This window comes from Narcine bancroftii, chromosome 1, assembly GCF_036971445.1.
Source record: "Narcine bancroftii isolate sNarBan1 chromosome 1, sNarBan1.hap1, whole genome shotgun sequence".
In the NCBI taxonomy this organism is placed as follows: domain Eukaryota; kingdom Metazoa; phylum Chordata; class Chondrichthyes; order Torpediniformes; family Narcinidae; genus Narcine; species Narcine bancroftii.
The window spans coordinates 286,175,989-286,195,742 of record NC_091469.1 but is presented as its reverse complement, the minus strand read 5'-3'; the positions used below and the strand labels follow the sequence as shown (position 1 = coordinate 286,195,742).

General features: G+C 40.9%; 1 protein-coding gene across 12 annotated transcripts in view; it reads right to left on the bottom strand.

Moving 5' to 3' along the window:
* ccdc73 (coiled-coil domain containing 73) overlaps positions 1-19,754 on the bottom strand; it is a 127,972-nt gene that overhangs the window by 106,676 nt on the left and 1,542 nt on the right. For 2 of the 12 annotated variants that reach the window (XM_069902596.1, XM_069902603.1), the window contains exon 2: positions 3,944-4,038. The exons of 9 other annotated variants lie outside the window; for them this stretch is intronic. The gene's annotated coding sequence lies outside the window, so the exon portion shown is untranslated. Of the gene's footprint in view, positions 1-3,943; positions 4,039-15,975; positions 16,028-19,754 lie in introns of all 12 variants that reach the window. One more of the 12 variants, XM_069902608.1, reaches the window with a different exon arrangement.

Sequence of the window (19,754 nt, the reverse complement as noted above, 5' to 3'; positions counted from 1 at the left end):
AGATGGGAACTTCTTTACATTCAGAATGGGCATGTACAAAAGTTAAACCTTTTTGGAAAAAATTATTAAGTTTTTGGAAGATTTATTTAAGATGGATTTGCAACCTGATCCGTTAGTGTGTTTAATGGGTTATAGCAATACATTAATGATGGGTTTGCGATTGGACAAATCTCAAATTGCATTTATATGTTTAGGATTGGCGGTAGCTAGAAAATGTATAACGGTTACATGGAAGAATGATGTTGAACTAAATGTACAAAGATGGCATAACAAACTACAATTGTGTATTTATTTAGAGAAGATAACTTACAATGTGCAAAGAAATTACCTTTTTTTGTTAAAATGTGGACTATATTTGAAATGTATGGGTTTAGGAACATAGGAAGTAGGAACAGGAGTAGGCCAAAAATGGCCCATCGAGCCTGCTCCGCCATTCAATACGATCATGGCTGATCTAATTTATGACCTAATTCCACCTACCTGTCTTCTTCCCATATCCCCTAATTCCTCTATCATGTAAAAATTTATCTAACCGAATTTTAAATATGTTTAGTGAGGCAGCCTCAACCACTTCCCTGGTTAGAGAATTCCAAACAATCACTACTCTCTGGGAAAAACTATTTTCCCTCATCTCTGTCCTAAATCTACTTCCCCGAATCTTGAGACTGTGTCCTCTCATTTTAGATTCCCCGGCCAGCTCAAAAAACCTTCCTACATCTATCCTATCCATACCCTTCATAATCCTATATGTTTCTATAAGATCTCCTCTCATTCTTTTGAACTCGAGCGAATACAATCCTAGACGATTTAATCTTTCATTATAAGTCAACCCCTTCATCCCAGGGATCAACCTAGTAAACCTTCTCTGGACCGTCTCCAAAGCCAGTCTATCCTTCCTCAAATATGGAGACCAGAACTGGACACAGTACTCCAGGTGCGGTCTCACCAGTACCTTATACAGTTGCAGCATTACCTCCCTACTCCTGAATTCAATTCCTCTAGCGATGAAGGCCAACATTCCATTTGCCTTCTTAATAACCTGCTGCACCTGCAACCTAACTTATAGCGATTCATGTACAAGCACTCCCAAGTCCTTCTGCACAACAGCATGCTGTAGTTTTTCACCCTTTAAATAATATTTGGATATAAAGTAAATGATTTTATTTTTGTGATGTAAAAGGTTGGCACACCAAGCAGCAACTGTTCAATACCTGATTTTTTTTTTGCTCTGATGGGGGTGTGGGTTGTAGGGGGTGGGGTAGGTGGGGAGATGTCGGGATTTAGTTGTTTGTTATTTTGTTTTGTATGTATTTTGAAAAACTTATAAATAAAATTTTCCAAAAAAAAATTTTGGGTATACGAAGATTGCACTTATGTGTATAACAAATTTACAATCATTATCTTGGTTTTTACTACTCTCATCCCTAATTTAGGAGGTTGCTGGTTCAAGTATCACTACAAGAGACTTCAGCACAACACTTTCAGTTGACTCTCCAGCAGTTTATTGAGAGGAGTGCTCCAATTTCAGATTGTTGGCTTAGATTAAAGTCAGGCCCCATCATAGCTTGTTCTCCCTCAGGAGGCCCTGAAAGATTTAACATTATTTTTAAAAGTTGTTCAGACTAATCTTAACTTTGCAAACAAGAGCACTAAAATTCAAAAGATCGAGTCATTGTCAAGTTGCAGATTATTTGTTACATAATAAGTCAAGATTCTGCCTTCAATGCAATAGATCCAAACAAACTCATCCCAAATTCCATGACTTTGTTCTCAACAATTTCCTCTGCAATTAGTTCCTATCCTGCAGGATTCAATCAGTGAGGACTGGTGACAGCACCTCCTCCACAATCATCATGAATGCTGAGGCTTGTACATCTACATATTCAGTCTCCTACTGTTCTCCCTGTACACCTACAACTATGTGGCCAAACATCACTCCAACTCTATCAATAACATGACATCGCTGCCAAAGGTAGGATCACGATACAACATTTAGTCAGAACATTGAAGGAAAACAGAGGGATTGGCGTCTCGGTGCCAGGAAAACCACTTTTCCCTCAATGTCAACAAGAGTAAGGAGCTGGTCGCAGCCTTCCAGAAGTGGGGGAGGGGTGGGGGGAGTCACTCCCTGGTCTGCATCAAAGGAACTGAGGTGGAAACAATAGAGAGCTTTTAAGTTCCTAGGTGTAAACACATCCAGAGACCTGTCCTGGTCCACCACGACCAAGAAAGCTCATTAGTGCTCTTACTTAAATTTGAAATGTCATCTGCAGATGCACCATTGAAAATATGCATCTCTGTATAGCATGGAAACTGCTCCACCTAAGACCACAAGAAACTCCAGAGGGTTGTAAGCATGGCTCAATCCATCACTCAAACACTGACTTAAGATCACAAGATCTTGCCCTGGAAAAGCAGCCAACATGATAAAAGACTCATTATTATCCCAGCCTCATTCCCTTCACCCTCCTTCCTTTCGGAAAAAGATTCAAGTCATCATTTCAAGTTTATTATCATCTAACTGCACAAGTACAACCCGACGAAACAATATTCTTCAGTCCTTGGTGAAACACATATACAAACAATACATATACATGACAAGATGACAAGTATTCATAAATACAAATAAATAAATATAGTGTTTCATGAATATAAGGGTCTCGGATGGTTAGTGTGAGCAGTTCCTTTTGGTCTATCGGCATTCTCACTGCCCATGGGAAGTGTGAGATCACATACCACTATATTTAAAAGCAATAGCAAAATGATGCTACCTTTGTTTTGTTCAAACTGATTCCTCTCTGTTGGTCTGCACTTCTATGCTGTGTCTTACTTGCTGTACCTTGCATGGGGTATCTCACTGGACTGCTCACAAAACAAACCATCACTCTACCTTGGTATATATAATAATAAACTTAAATTGAAACATTTTTGGTGTTCTGGAATGAATAGCCTCATCTTCCAGACAGATGTACCACAGAGAAACTAAGAAATCAGGATAGCACCTTTACAAAAGATTGGGGGATGTGGGGGAGAGAAGGGTGTACTCTGTACATTTGTAAAGTATTACAACATATTTTTTGCAGTGAGGGCCAGGGAACTGGAAATTGTTAAAAGGTGGAAGCATGCAAAATTTTCCAGATGTAGTTTTTGTAGAGGATCAAGATTGGGGAGTGATAAAAATATTTTAATAGGAGATTTTAATTTCTGTCTGGATCTGATATTGGATAAATCTGTAAGAAGAGTAACTAGGGCTAAGGCTGCTAAAATGACATTATCATATATGAAGGATCTAAATTTGTTTGATATTTGGAGGCAGCTTAACACAATGGAGAGGGACTATTCTTTCTACTCAAAGGTATGTGATTCACATACAAGAATTTATTTAATTTTACTGTCAGCTAGACTAAAAGGTAAGGGGATGAAGTCAGAATATTTATCGAGGTTAATTTCTGATCACTCACCGCTTACGCTGACTATTTCAATAGAGGAGAAACAGGAAGGTGTTTACAGATGGCATTGAACCCCATAATGTTAAACTGGGAGGATTTTAAACAATTTATTAGGTGACAAATAGAGATCTTTTGTGAAACAATTTAGGATCAACAGATAACAGCTTTTTAATATAGGGTACAAAAAAATCTTTTTTGAGAAGAACAAATAAATAGATAAATATAGAACAATGGGAAACAAAATATATGTTGTAATATCTTACAAATGTACAGAGTGCAAAAAAAAATACTTAAGACTAGGCAGAAATATTATGAACTGCTGGCATGGCAATTAAAGGGGGAAGAGTCAGCAAGGATCCCAATCAGAAAGAAAGAAATGATGTCTTTCAGCAATATAACATTGAGCTTTATAAATAACTGGGGGATGAAAGCAAAATATGTGAATTCTTAGAAGAGGTAAACTTTCTAGATTGGATGAAAATGAAAGAAATTACCTGGATTCTGCTTTCACAAGATGGGAGAATGAAAAAGTATTGAGTACATTGCAGGCTAATAAATCAATGGGTGAGGATGGGTTTCCACCTGAGTTCTATAAAGAATTTAAAGATAGCGTTAATGCCATGACTGATGGATGTATTGGATCAAGCAGTAGAGACGTAGACACTTCCAGAATCTTTTTCCAAAGGCAATCATTACAGTATTTCCCAAAAAGAATAAAGATCCATTAAAAACGTCATTATATAGGCCAATTTCTCTTCTTAGTACAGACTACAAAATTATAGCAAAGCCATGAGCCAATAAGCTGGGGAAATACCTACCAAAATTAATACATCTGGATCAAATGAGATTTGTAAAGGGTAGACATTCAGCAAATAATCTAGCTAGACTAATTAATATAATACACATGGCAAAATCGGGGCATAATCCAATTATAACAGTGTCTCTGGATGCAGAAAAGGCATTTGAGCAATTAGAATGGCTTTTTTTGTTTAAAACATTGGAGAAATTTGGTATAGGAAGGGAATTCATCAACTGGATTAAGGTGCTATATCATAGTCCACAGGCAAAGATCATTCAAATAGTCATATGTTGACAGTACTCCCTTTTTAGTAGATTAAGTAGGCAAAGATGCCCTCTGTTTCCAGTATTGTTTATAATAGCAATTGAACCTCTGTCTGAAATTATTAGAAGAGATCCTGAGATTAAGGCCTTCGTGATCGGACAAGATGAGCATAAAATTAGTTTATTTGCAGGTGATGAATTATTATATTTGTCAGATCGGAAGGATCCTTTGAAAAGTTACAGGAGACCCTCAGAAAACATGATTATAAGGTTAATATGGTCAAAAAGTGAAATAATGCCTTTAACAAACCATGATCACAAAAGATATAAAAGAGGCAGTAGGTTTAAATGGAAATTAGATGGGATTAAATATTTAGGAGTAGCAACAGATAACAATTTACAAATTCTGTATAAGCTTAACTATGTTCCTCTGCTGAGTACAATAGAACAGGGCTTACAAAAACGGAAAGATGTGCCGCTAACACTAATAGGAAGAATGAGGTGTGTAAAGATGAAAGTGATGTTGCGATTTCAGGACTCGTTCCAATCATTATCTATAGCTTTCCTAAGAATTTTTTCAAATTGTTAAACAATCAAGTAAGACAATTCCTATGGAATAACAAAGTGTCCAGAATTGTATTGGAAAAACTAATCTGGGATAATAAATTAGGAGGGCTGAGACTTCCAGACTTTAAAAAATATTATGATGCCATTGGTTAATGCAGATTACACACAAAGTGAAAAATTAGTAAAATTTAAATGGCAAAATGAGGAGGTTAATATTTGGGGATAAGGTTAAATAGCCATATGAATAATTTGTATAAATTGAATTATATACCACTTTTAAAAAGACAAGAAGAATATTTAAAAAGATTGAAGGAATTACCAATAACATTAATAAGATGGGTGAATTATGTTAAAATGAATATATTTTCCTAGAATTCAAAATTTATTTCAAATATTACATATTCAGGTACCTGAAATATTTTTAGACGATTAAATAAGTGTTAGTTTTTATGGAAAGGGAGGTCAGTAAGGATGAGTATGTAAAAATTGACATGGAATAAAGATCAAATGGGTTGGAAATTACCAAATTTTAAAAGTTATAAGGCACCTCAATTAAGGTTTTTGTCTTCTTGGTATCAAAGGGAAGAAAAAGTATCGTGGGTAGATATTCAGATGAATAATGTAGGTGAAGTAAGTCCAGATCAAATATTGTATAAATTGAACTTTGACATTCTTAAAGGTAGAAAAGGAATACCAATTTTAAGGCATTTGTTTCAAATATGGAATGGGATACATGTGGAAAGAGGCATAAGGTATTATCTGTTGGCTCAATTGACTTTAAAACAGAATCAGTTTCTTCCATTTACAATGAATAATTTTTGGTATGAGAAAGGTACATAGAAAATACGAGATTGTTTTAGAGGTTCATTATTTATGACAATTGATCAATTAAAGGAGAAATACGGCATATTACATCATACAATATTTGCATATTATCAATTACAATCATATTTAAAGGAAAAAATAGGAATGCAGTTGAGACTTCCACAATATAGTCAATTTGAATATAACAGATACTGTTATTATTCAAAGATTTATAACTACTATGTATAATAAATTACAAGAAACAAAGGAAAGGAAGGATTTATATAAAACTAAATTGAAATGGGAACAGGATTTACATATTCAAATTCAAGAAGGTATATGGATGAAATTATGTAGAGATAGCGTAACTAATACAATTAATGCCCGATATAAAATGGTTCTTTTTTTTACATCAAATGTATTATACATCTGTGATAGTACAGATCTATCACCAATGTATATAGTTACTGTATCTAGACTGTGCTTACAGCGATTGGCTGAGAACTAAGCCACACCTATTGTCTGGGCCTTAAAGGGTTGTGTCCCTAACCAGGTCGGATCATTCCGGACTGGTCGGCCACCTGTGAAGAGCTCCTGTCTTTTGCTAATAAAAGCCTTGGTTTGGATCAACAAGTCTTTGGTTCTTTCGACGAGCTCTACAATTTTATTAGCAAAAGAATTTTTTTTGAAAGGGATGGAGCGTTTAACTCGTCCAGAAAAACTTGATATCAACCCACAGTCAGCTACAGCCTTCAAAGTCTTTAACTTCTGGCTGCTGAACTTTGAAAACTTCCTGAGACTCATTGAGGTGGAGGAGGATAACCAGCGTCTAACAGCATTGCTGTCTATGGTATCCTTGAGAGTCTACGAGAACATCCAGGATGAGACCACTTACACCACAGCCATAAAGGTACTGAAAGAACTGTATGATCAACCGGTGAACAGAGTTCATGCCCGGCTCGTGCTTGCGTCAAGGAAGCAACAGCCCGGCGAGTCCAGCAGGGCATATTTACAAGTATTAAAGGCGTTGGGCAAGGACTGTAACTGTGTGGACAAAACTGCTGCCGAGATCACAAACGATCTCGTCCGTGATGCCTATGTGGCCGGGCTCCGATCGAACGAAGCGAGGCTGCGCTTGCTCGAGCAAGGGGTAGAAAAACTAGAGGACGTGGCCCGGATTGCAATCACAATGGAGGATGCAGCCTTAAAGTCCACCGAGTTCTCTAGGGACTGGACCCCTCGTTCTGATGTGAGTAGAGTGCCCTTCTACCCTACCACCCCCCAATATACTGATGGCCTGTCAGCTGCTGCTACCCTGCCCCGTGCAAACCCAAAATGTTATTTCTGCGGGAGGGACAAGCACAGCAGATCCCAGTGCCCAGCAAGAAAAGCCAGGTGCCAGAAGTGCCTTAAAAAAGGCCACTTTGCTGCAGTCTGTAGGTCTAAAATGGCTGCCAGCAAACACAGTGCCTCGTGTGAAGCCCAACCGCCACTATCCCATTCAAACTCTTCTTCCCCAGAGCTCTCGTCCAATGAGAGCGAGGGCTCCCCTGCACGGCAACGCCTGACGTCACGGAGACGCTGAACCCGGAAGGGGCAGCCCACCCTCGCAACCATGGTGTTGGCCCGCCTCTCGCCCCCTTGTGGAACACTCGACCCGGCCTCGGTCCCGACTGTGGCAACCGCTGCTGCTGCCGCCGCCACAGCCACCCCCGGGGTCGACGCTACCGCTGCTGCTGCCGCCGCCACAGCCACCCCCAGGGCCAACCAGCTACTCACCCTAGTGTCCATCACTGACGACCGCCGGGGCCCAACTGACGCCCTACCCACCGCCAACCGCGAGCAACTACAAACCCCACTACTTACCTTTCGTCGCCGACGCCGCCACAACAGCACTTCCGGGAGTTCCTCCAACCTGCTCCTCCAGCGTTGACTACGTCATCCCGTTGCGTGATGTCATCCCGTTGTGTGACGTCATCCCATTGTGTGACGTCATCACGCAAAACTCCCCTGTCAGCTGCTTCAATAACACTAAACCAGCAATGCTCTCATCCCCTCACCAGAGCAATGGAACGGATTAAAGTGCATGGACACTACACCAATTGCTTATTTGACTCTGGGTCAACTGACAGTTTTATCCAGCCTGATCTGGCCCTCCGTTGGGGACTTGACATTATCCCCACTACCCAGAGGATCTCATTAGCGACAAGGTCGCACTAGACTGGGTATTGCATCGCCATGCTGGAAGTACAGGGCGTAACGGTCACCTACTTCAAATTATTCGTCCTTCCCCAATTGTGCGCCCCAGTGTTGCTGGGATTAGACTTTCAGTGTCAGTTCCTAACGGTGTCCCTACACTTTGGGAGACCCCACGCCCCCCTCTCGGTCTGCCATCGCCCCACCCGCGAAGCACCTGAGCAACCCGTCCCCATGCCCTGGGGCCAATCCTGCGGCCTTTCCACACTCCGGATTGCCCAGCCAGCACTCTTCGCAAACCTCACCCCTGGCTGGAAGCCTGTGGCCACCAAAAGTCGGCAATATAGTTACGAAAACAGGCAATTCATTAGGAGTGAGGTGCGTAGATTGCTGGATGAGGGCATCATCGAACCCAGTTCAAGCCCCTGGAGAGCCCAGGTGGTGGTTGTCAAGAACGGGGAAAAACTACGGATGGTGGTCGACTATAGCCAGACCATTAACCGCTTCACGCTCCTGGATGCGTACCCCCTGCCACGCATCACAGATGTGGTGAACCAGATCGCCCAATACCACATATTCTCCACCAATGACCTACATTCGGCCTACCACCAGCTCCCAATCCGCTGCGAGGACCGACCATTCACGGCCTTTGAAGCGAATGGGCGGCTATATCAATTTCTCAGGGTACCATTCGGGGTCACAAATGGTGTCGCAGTCTTCCAGCGGGAAATGGACCAGATGGTGGACCAGAACGGGCTAACCGCTACCTTCCCGTATCTGGACAATATCACCATCTGCGGCCATGACACGCAGGACCACGACGCCAACCTAGACAAATTTCTTCAAACTGCCCGTCGGCTGAACCTGACTTACAATTTGGACAAGTGTGTCTTCTGGACCACACGACTCGCTATTCTAGGTTGTGTGGTGGAGAACGGGATAGTCATGCCAGATCCTGACTGCATGCGTCCCCTAATGGACTTACCCCTCTCCCATACCCAGAAAGCGCTCAAACGCTGCCTGGGCCTTTTCTCGTATTACGCCCAATGAGTTCCACACTACGCTGACAAGGCGCGTCCGCTTATCAAGACCATCTCCTTTCCCCTCTCGACCGAAGCCAGAGCGGCTTTCGATCGAATCAAATCCGACATCGCCGCTGCACGCGATCAATGAGTCTGTCCCGTTTCAAGTCAAGAGCAATGCATCCAACTTCGCCCTGGCAGCCACCTTGAACCAGGCCGGTCAGCCTGTAGCCTTTTTCTCCAGAACCCTCCAGGGTCCAGAGAGTAGACACTCCTCGATCGAGAAGGAGGCCCAGGCCATAGTTGAAGCGGTGCGTCGTTGGAGACATTACCTCGCTGGGAGGCGCTTTACACTGTTGACTGATCAACGCGCGGTCTCCTTCATGTTCAGCAACACCCAGCGTGGTAAGATAAAAAAGGACAAAATCGCCAGCTGGAGAATCGAACTCTCCACCTTTAACTATGACATCCTTTACCGGCCTGGTAAGCTCAACGACCCGCCTGACGCGCTCTCCAGGGGGACGTGCGCCAGTTTACAGATGGACAGACTACAGAAACTCCATGAGGCGCTCTGTCATCCAGGGGTCACTAGGTTTGCCCACTTTGTGAAGGCGCGCAACCTACCCTATACAGTCAAGGAGATCTGCTCCATGACCCGAGCCTGTTCGGTGTGCACTGAATGCAAGCCCCACTTCTTCCGTCTGGATAACTCCCACGTTATCAAAGCCACCCGCCCCTTCGAGCGTCTTAGCGTAGACTTTAAGGGGCCCCTACCGTCGACCAACCGTAATACCTACATCCTTACGGCCATCGACGAGTACTCCCACTTCCCGTTCGCTGTGCCCTGCCCAGACACCATTGCCACCTCAGTGATACAGGCCCTTCACAGTATTTTCGCCATCTTCGGGTACCCCAATTCCATCCACAGTGATAGGGGGTCCTCATTCATGACCGCAGAGCTGCAACAGTACCTTCTGGAGTGTGGTATCACTTCAAGCAGGACCACGAGCTATAACCCACGTGGTAACGGCCAGGTCGAGAGGGAGAATGCCACCATATGGAGAGCGGTTACACTGGCTCTCCGGTCTAAAGGTCTCCCCACCTCTCACTGGCAGGAGGTTCTCACTAGTGCCTTACACTCCATCCGCTCCCTCCTATGTACCACAACAAATGCCACCCCCCACGAAAGGATGATCCTTTTCCCGAGGAAATCCGAATCAGGAACCACTGTACCGGCATGGCTCCCCGTCTCTGGCCCCATCCTTTTGCGACGCCACGTCCGGCACTCAAAGAATGACCCCTTGGTCGACCAAGTGACTCTACTCCACACGAACCCACATTAAGCCTACGTTGAGTTCCCAGACGGGCGGGAGGACACTGTTTCGGTGCGGGACCTAGCTCAGGATGCGGTAGACCCAGCAAACCCCCCATCCCAACCTTCCCCAACTCTTTATTCCCCAGGCCCCGTGCCACAACAGAAGGACCAACAGCACCCCAACGACCCGGGCCACCCTGCCAACACGACTGGGAAATTGAGCAAAGGAGCGGTCACACCCGACGAGCCCGCTGGCGACACCACTCCAGCGACCCCAATCCCGGCACCACGGCGGTCATGCCGGATGGTCAGACCCCATGACCGCTACAGTCCTTAACCTACCCCTTCCTTTCATTCTCTCCCTCGTTTTTTTTGTTTTTTTTTCCAGGGTCAGTTCTCAAAGAAGGGGTGAATGTGATAGTACAGATCTATCACCAATGTACATAGTGTATATAGCTACTGTATCTAGACTGTGCTTACAGCAATTGGCTGAGAGCTAAGCCACGCCTATTGTCTGGGCCTTAAAGGGTTGTGTCCCTAGCCAGGTCGGATCATTCCGGACTGGTCGGCCACCTGTGAAGAGCTCCTGTCGTTTGCTAATAAAAGCCTTGGTTTGGATCAACAAGTCTTTGATTCTTTGGGAGGAGTCACGTGATGGAGTAGTGGCCGGACGGTGAACTCCAGCCCTCTCCAGAAAAGTCGGGAAAAACAAAGGAAAACACAAAGGCACAGAAATAAAAGTTACAGAAAAGTGAGTATAAAGGTGGAAAGAAGATGGCGACAAAAAAAGAAAAATCAAAAGCAACGGTAAGAAGAGAGGAAGAGAAGACAAAGGAGGAAAAAGGTGAAGGCCTTACCTGTCCGAAGAGGCCCGCTGCGGAGAGAGAAACCCGCTCCCTCAGGTCGGTAAATAATGGACTACAAAAATGGCTCGCTGAGCCGAGTAAAAGTGTGCAACCGCGCATGAAAAAAACACACCGACGGGAGGGGGGACCAGCTGGGGAGTCGATCTCCACAGCCGGCAACGACAGCTGCAGAAGACCTGCAGCAAGAAGAGACCACAGAAGACAATAGAAACAAGAAAGAAGAGAAGGAAAGGGCACCAAAGAAACAACAGATGGCCAACCCAGAGGAAGAAGAAGAGGAAGAGGAAGAGTACAGTGAAATAGAAGAAGAAAAGAAAGGCAAGATAAAGGATATACTTTCTCTTATTAAAGGATACATGGAGTCATTTAAAGAATGGCAAACACAGGAATTTAATGATTTAAGAAAAAGAATAAACAACACAGAAGAGAAAATGAATAAAATAGAGATGACCTTAACAGAAATGGGAAAGAAAATGGACAAGATGGAAGAGCGGGCAGTAGCAGCAGAAATGGAGGTCGAAGACTTAAAAAAGAAATTGGAGGAATCTAATAAAAAAACTAAAGAGACACAAGAACTACTAGCTCAAAAAATAGATACAATGGAAAACCATAACAGAAGAAATAACATAAAGATAGTGGGCCTTAAGGAAGATGAAGAAGGCAAGAATATGAGGGAGTTTATAAAAGAGTGGATCCCTAAGACCCTAGGATGTCCAGAACTACAGCAAGAAATGGAAATAGAAAGGGCACATAGAGTATTGGCCTCTAAACCACAACCACAACAAAAACCAAGATCTATCGTAGTAAAATTCCTAAGATATACTACAAGAGAAAAGGTACTGGAGAAGACAATGGAAAAAGTAAGAGAGGGCAACAAACCACTGGAGTATAAAGGGCAAAAAATCTTCATTTATCCAGATATAAGTTTTGAACTCCTAAAGAAGAGAAAAGAGTTCAATACAGCAAAGACGATTTTATGGAAGAAAGGGTATAAATTTATACTAAAGCATCCAGCGGTATTGAAAATATTTATTCCAGGACAACAAAACAGACTATTCTCGGATCCAGAAGAAGCACGAAAATTTGCAGAACAATTACAAAAATAGACTGAGGGAGGAAGACGGGTAATGAGAGTTAAAATGATCACGATTGATATGTATGTGGGTAAAGACAAAAATAGACTGAGGGATGAAGACGGGTAATGAGAGTAAAAATGATCACGATTGATATGTATGCGGGTAAAGAGGTATAAGAGTGAATAGAGACAATGTGCATACGTGAATGTATCTGTACTTAGAGGAAAATATAGATAGTATAGACAAGAATTAATAAGGGAAGGTAATGGAATAGAGAGAATAAGGAGGGAATTAAAAGAGTGACCTTTGTGACATATGAAAAGTGAAATCTTTTCTGGGGGGGGCGGGGTGGGGGGAAATAGCGGTCACTGCAAAATCAGTTGACGCTTGCGAGTGGATTCGCAAATCCAAATGGAGAGGGGAGATGTGGTTGTCCGACAAGGGATAAAGGACAACTCAGGAGGGGAAGGGGAGATTGGGGATAAATAAGATAGAAATAGGAGAATAAGGAAAATGTTGGATGTTGTAGGAATGTTGTCTTATAAAGAGTTGAAAATAAGAAAACAGAAATGGAAAAGGAGGAAAGGTAATGATGGAAAAACGGAAAGAGAAGATAAACAAAATATAAAAGGGCTACGCTGAACTATATGACTTTAAATATTAATGGAATACATAACCAAATTAAAAGGAAGAAACTACTAAATTTAAATGAATAAATGTATTCCATTAGAAAAAATAACATATAGGTTAAGAAATAATATTGAAATATTCGAACAAGTATAGGAGCCTTACATTAAATACAATAGCGAAAACCTACCGGGGACAAACATTACCTAAGTTGATGGAAGGAGAAGGAAAGAAAAGAATGGACTCAGTAGAATTTCTGGTGTATTTTTGTTGAATGACAACATTGTCTGACTGGCTTAATGCAACCTAGATTGTATACCTAAAATGGATGAGGGGGGGTGGGGGGGAGGCTTGGGAGGAGGGGGGGGGGAGAAAAAGTCACTGTATATGTGTGAAAAAGAAATAGTGTATATCATGGCTAATGTGATTTATGGTGTGAAAAATAAAAAATTTAAAAAAAAAATAAAAAAAAACAAGTCTTTGATTCTTTCAACGAGCTCTACAACACCATATAAATTGAATAAATTTAATTTGAATCTCTCTGCTCATTGCTTCAGATGTTAAAAAAAAGTTTGGTAATTTTTTTCCCTCAGTATTGTCGTGTGAAAAGGTAAAAGAGTTTTGGAGAGAACTGTGTTATTTTAGAGAAGATATTAAAAGTGAGAGTTAAAATTAGATCCAAGAATTTTTCCATTGGACAATAGTGAAGATATTAAGTTGGAATTAGATAAATATAACAAGAGATTTTTGAGTTTAGCAACAGCAATAGTGAGAAAGTGTGTAGCTAAAATGTGGAAATTGGAAAATAATGTTAAAATAGAAGAATGGTTTGATGAAATAAAATATTGTCCCCCACTAGAAAAAAATTACTTATGAGAGATGATTATGATAAATTTTGTCAAATATGGGAGCCTTATATGAGATTTATGAATATAGACTAATCCAATTCCCCACTTAGAAATTGTATTTTCATCAAGAAATATAATTTTATTATTTAATGTGGTTATAATTATTGCGATGAATATGTTTTCTTTTCTCTTTTTTCTATCTGCAGGGGTTAGGGTTGGTGGGAGGTGAAAATTGAAAATTATTTAGTATCTATTTTGTAATGTTATAGCTAGTCAATTTGAAATGTATACTAATAAAAAAAATTTCCAAAAAAAAATTTTTGGCATCTTTTTTTGAAGAGAATTTATCAAACTGGGTTCATATGGGGCTACATTCTATGAATGAAGTAACAGCTAAAGACTGCTTATAAATGGAGCATTAAATCAATAAAAAGGAAGATAAGTATCCCTTATCTTGCTACATATGGTGAAAATATGGCAGGAAATTAATCAATGTATTGGGGGAAAAAAAAGTGGGTATTTCACTAAGAGCTCCGTTATGTAACAATGTATTGTTACCTCTGAATATGGGTAACAAAATTCTAAATTTACGCTACAGAAGGTGTATAGGGGACTGTTATAAAGATGGTGTTTTTATGTCATTTGTACAAATGAGAGAGACCTATAGTGTACCTAATGGAACATTTTTATGTTTTCTTCAACTGAGAGCTTTCCTGAGGGAATGATGGGGACAGGCATTGATTCCTCTGGGAGTTAGTGAAATGGAATGAACACTTTAGATGGGTAATATGCCAAAATTTATTACCAGAATTTATTTTGCTCTTCAGTTAGAAAGTGCTAAACCTGGTCTATGGAGATCAAGGGAAAGGGGGAGTCTGACTCAGGTGATGCAATATTAGAACAATCCTGGTCTGAATGGTGTGTGGATAGTGTAACTTCAACTATTAATGCAAGATATGGGTTGGTTCAAATTTTTTTTTTTTTTTTTTTAATCAGCTGTATCTCACTCCACAGAAATTGTACAAATCTAAGCCAGAATTACCAGAATTGTGTTTTAGGTATGAAATAGAGGAAGGAACACTCTTTCATTTAACTTGGTCATGTGAAAAGGTAAGACCTTTTCGGCAAGAAATTCTGAAATATTAGCAAGAATTACAAGGGTGACTTTCCCAGGTGATCTCGAACTTTATTTGTTAGGTAATTTTATGGACATAAGTAATGATCTTACAGAGTTTCAGATTTTGTGTGTTAAAATTGCACTAGCAGTGGCCTAAAATTGTATTGTAATCACGTGGATGTCAGACTTTCCAGTTACCTTGACAAGGTAGATAGCAGAGATGGATAGTTATATACCAACAGAAAAAATAACATACAATTTAAGGAACAAATATGATACATTTCTTAAAATATGGCAACCATATTTGAACTATGTTGGTGCCCAACTTTAATAATGCTGCTAAATTCAAAAGTGATCTCTTCCTGAATTCTGAGGTTAATTTAAACTGTGAGCTCTGACAGTGTTCAAAAAGGTCTTCAATAAAGTGGGGTGGGGGGGGGGGGGAGAGAGGGAAACAGAAGGAGATAGAGTTAGGGTTTTTTGTATGTGTTTTTTTTTCTTTTGCTTCACACAAAATCTATACTGTATATTTTTTATAGAAATGTGATAATTAATTTTTTATGAAAAATAATATTTTTTTTAATTGGGAGTGGTACCAGAGTAGGTTTGGACTAAGAGCTATTTTGTGTAGCCAAGGAAAAGGCAGATGTTGTTGGGGCCCATACGAGAATTGTGATGTTAGCTGAGGAGATGTCCAGGACAGAGACTGTAATTCTCTTGTTCATTTTCAAAGTAGCACAATGTGATACATTACATTGACTGAGAATAAACAAAGGGGTTCAATTTAATATGTTACCCATGACACCACCAACAGAGTAGTGGAAATGCCAGCTTAGGTATTTTCCAAAGATACGACCTCAAAACCTTCTAACTTGGGAGGCAAAAATGTTACTAAATGATCTAGCGCTGATGTGCTTAATATTTTCTGTGACATTTTCAGAGGTCACTGTGCGGATGCAGTTATAAGATCTTAATTTAATACCCATTTTATTTACAATAATGGCTTAGATCAGAAAAAATATTCACTTTTTCATTGAAAGTAAGGAAATGTTTTGAAAGCCATGAGCAATCCCAGCTTCTGCCGAAGAAACAGAAAACAATTTTTTTTTAATAGATTCATTTTAATTGTGCAAAATCAATTTCAAAATCATTCATGTCCAGCAGATTCACGTCTGTTAAAATCTGCTACATTCTTGTCTCTACACCCTGTTGCCACCTGCCATTCTGTGTTTTATGTCTCTTTCAAGTAAATGTCATTCAATTTCCTGCATGGCTGGTAGAGAGAACAGCAAGTCCATTATTTTCATGGTATTTGAGAGAAATATATTTCCTATCATGGGACTACAAAACATCATGTGCAGCTTTATTGGTTCCGTTCCTGCAATATATCCCAACTGTGATGTTTTCTGGCAGCCCACTAATAACAGAACGTGCAGTAGTTGTTAATTTTTCTGTGTTAACAATAAAGAAGTACCTGTATTTCTGCAACACCATTCACAAAGCAAGTCCCAAAGTGATTAACAGCCAGAGAAAGAGTTTTAAAATTGCAGTCAACACAAACAGCAGTCTAGTTAATTTCATGGCTGTGGCTCCGTTGGTGATACTTGCACCTCCGATTCAGATTATTATGGTTTTACTGCCTCTCTGGAGCACAACATCCAGTGCAGTATTGCAGGAATGTTATATTTTTGGAGATGCTTTCTTTTAAAATCTGACATGAAGCTGAGGTCTCATTTTGAAGGAAAGATGTGATTGACTTGAAATGATTCAATTGCACTCTCTCAAAGAAAACCTGGGAAGTTATCCTTGGTTAATATCTATTTCCTCATCACTATAATTGAAACAGATAATCTGGTCATTGTCAAATTGCTATTGCAACAAGAGTTTACAGCACACAAATTGTCAATCATGATGTAGATGTTTTCTGTGGTACAGCAGTATCTGTGCTTTCAAATTCTAATGAGCTGTATAATTATTTATGACATTCTGAAATTAAAAAGAAAGTCATAGTATAATCGCAATGACAAAATCAATTTTGGATATTGGCTAGAGAGGAAAAGAGTGATCAAAAGGCTGGGAAAATCCACCAATTTTTACAAAATGGTACCATGAGATAATTGTTTTCAATTGAAATCCATTTCAGTTTATAATTTTATGCCAAAAATATGCCTTTATTCATTTAACTAATAGCCTAATATTTTTTGAAGTATGTTGAGTTGCACATTTATGGCTGTGACCACCTCAGGCTGCTGTACCACCAATTAACCAGCAGGGGGAGTCAGAGGTAAAATTGCCCTGTACATTGCTTGGGATGTGTGTCACAAGTCACTATTGTACCTGTACAGGCAGTCCCCGGATTGAAAATGTTCAATTTACAAACAACCTGTAATTACGAACCAACAAGCTAACCGGAAGGAGAATGACATCTATTTCCAGTTTCAGCAGAGCTCCCTTTCCATTGGCTCCTTGCCCCATTGATCATCAGGCAGCCAGTGACACACATTGCTGACAGACAATGTTGCACACGACCTGGGCAAAGCAGCTGGCCTGGCAGGTGAGGGGAGAGAAGGAGGGAAGAAGAATTAGCGTGTGTCATTGCGATGCCTCCAGTACCGTCACGGCTCAGTGAGGGGCCACCGCTTGGCCTTGCAAAATGGCAGCCCAGCTTTTAAGTGCAACTGCACCACCAAGGAGAGACAGATGGAGGGGAGGAGTGAGGAACGAGTGAAGGAGCCATGCACAGATTGGAAAGAGCGAAGATGGGGTCGGGGACAATGCCATTGCCCAGCATCGCAAGAGAGTAGCATACTGCAGATCTCAAGCGTGGGACATAGCCTGAATTTGAAATTGAACATACCAATACGATAGCCATCTCTCCATCTTCTCCTCATGTAAGTGTTAACTTTTAATCATGATCTTAGTTACTTTTATTATTGCGTACAGTACTGTATTATTACCTGCATTAAGATTATGTACTACGTTATTATGTTTAAGATGTTTTAATGTATTTAAATCTTTGGCTTGGCTTCGCGGACGAAGATTTATGGAGGGGGTAAAAAGTCCACGTCAGCTGCAGGCTCGTTTGTGGCTGACAAGTCCGATGCGGGACAGGCAGACACGATTGCAGCGGTTGCAAGGGAAAATTGGTTGGTTGGGGTTGGGTGTTGGGTTTTTCCTCCTTTGCCTTTTGTCAGTGAGGTGGGCTTTGCGGTCTTCTTCAAAGGAGGCTGCTGCCCGCCAAACTGTGAGGCGCCAAGATGCACGGTTTGAGGCGTTATCAGCCCACTGGCGGTGGTCAATGTGGCAGGCACCAAGAGATTTCTTTAGGCAGTCCTTGTACCTTTTCTTTGGTGCACCTCTGTCACGGTGGCCAGTGGAGAGCTCGCCATATAACACGATCTTGGGAAGGCGATGGTCCTCCATTCTGGAGACGTGACCCATCCAGCGCAGCTGGATCTTCAGCAGCGTGGACTCGATGCTGTCGACCTCTGCCATCTCGAGTACTTCGACGTTAGGGGTGTAAGCGCTCCAATGGATGTTGAGGATGGAGCGGAGACAACGCTGGTGGAAGCGTTATGTTTAAGATGTTTTAATGTATTTAAATATAAAGGTACAATATATACTAATATACTAAGATAAACATCTGACTAACTGTCGCTAAATAAGGACCTATGTAACAGTTCAGACTTGTATACAAATTCAAATTAAAGACAGAACTAGGTAACGGATCTCGTATTTAACTGGGGACTGCCTGTAATTAAATCTCCACTATTTAAAAATAATGCAGAATAATAAACTACCAGTCATGGAGACATATAGCACTTTACTCCAATTCATTAATGTTGCCGAAGTAGGCACAATGGGCTAGGCCCATTTGACTACATTTGGTTAGTATCCTTCTAAATGTATCCATCCAAATTTCCTTAGAACATAATTGTGCCATGACACCTAAAATATAGAAGCAGGATAGGCTATTCAGCCCATCAAGTCTGCCCCATCATTCAATCATGAGCTGATCCATTCTCCCATTCAACCCCACTGCCCTGCCTTCTCCCCATAACCTTTGATGCCCGAACTAATCAAGAACCTATCAATCTCTGCCTCAAATATACCCAATGACTTAGCCTCTACATATGTCCAAATGTTTTAAGCATTCATGCTGTTTAACTATGACTCTTACATTATGGAGAACAGGTACCCAAGTCTTCTGGGATTCATACTATTTTGTCTAAATTAACATAACGATGATTCTGTTGAATTCTTTGCCACAGGAAGTAGTTGAAGCCAGTTCTTTATCTATATTTAAGAGGGAGTTAGATTTGTTCCTTGGGGCTAAGGGGATCGGGGTTATGTGTACTGGGTAAGCAGGTACTGGGCACTGAATCAACGATCAGCCATGATCAAAATGAATGGCGATGTAGGCTTGAAGGGCCAAAAGGCCTATTCCTGCACCGATTTTCTGTTTCCAACCCCAGGTATTGTATTCTGTGTTCTCAATATGGTCTCTCGGTGAACATTAGTGATTGCTTTTCACATTCATTTGTGCTTAGTATTAAGATAAAGATCACAAATTAGGGTATTTTAGGCACAAGTTAAGAGTAGCAATAGGCTGCAGATGCTGTAATTGTACTAAACACACCAAAATACTGGACGAACTCAGCCAGTCTTTTCAGCATCTAAATAAGACAAAGATAAATTGCCGATGTTTCGGGCCTGAGCCCTACTTCAATTAAAAAAAAATCTGAAAAGGCAAAAGCAGGATATATCAGAAAGTCTAAGAAGTCAAACAATGAAGGAGGAATTCT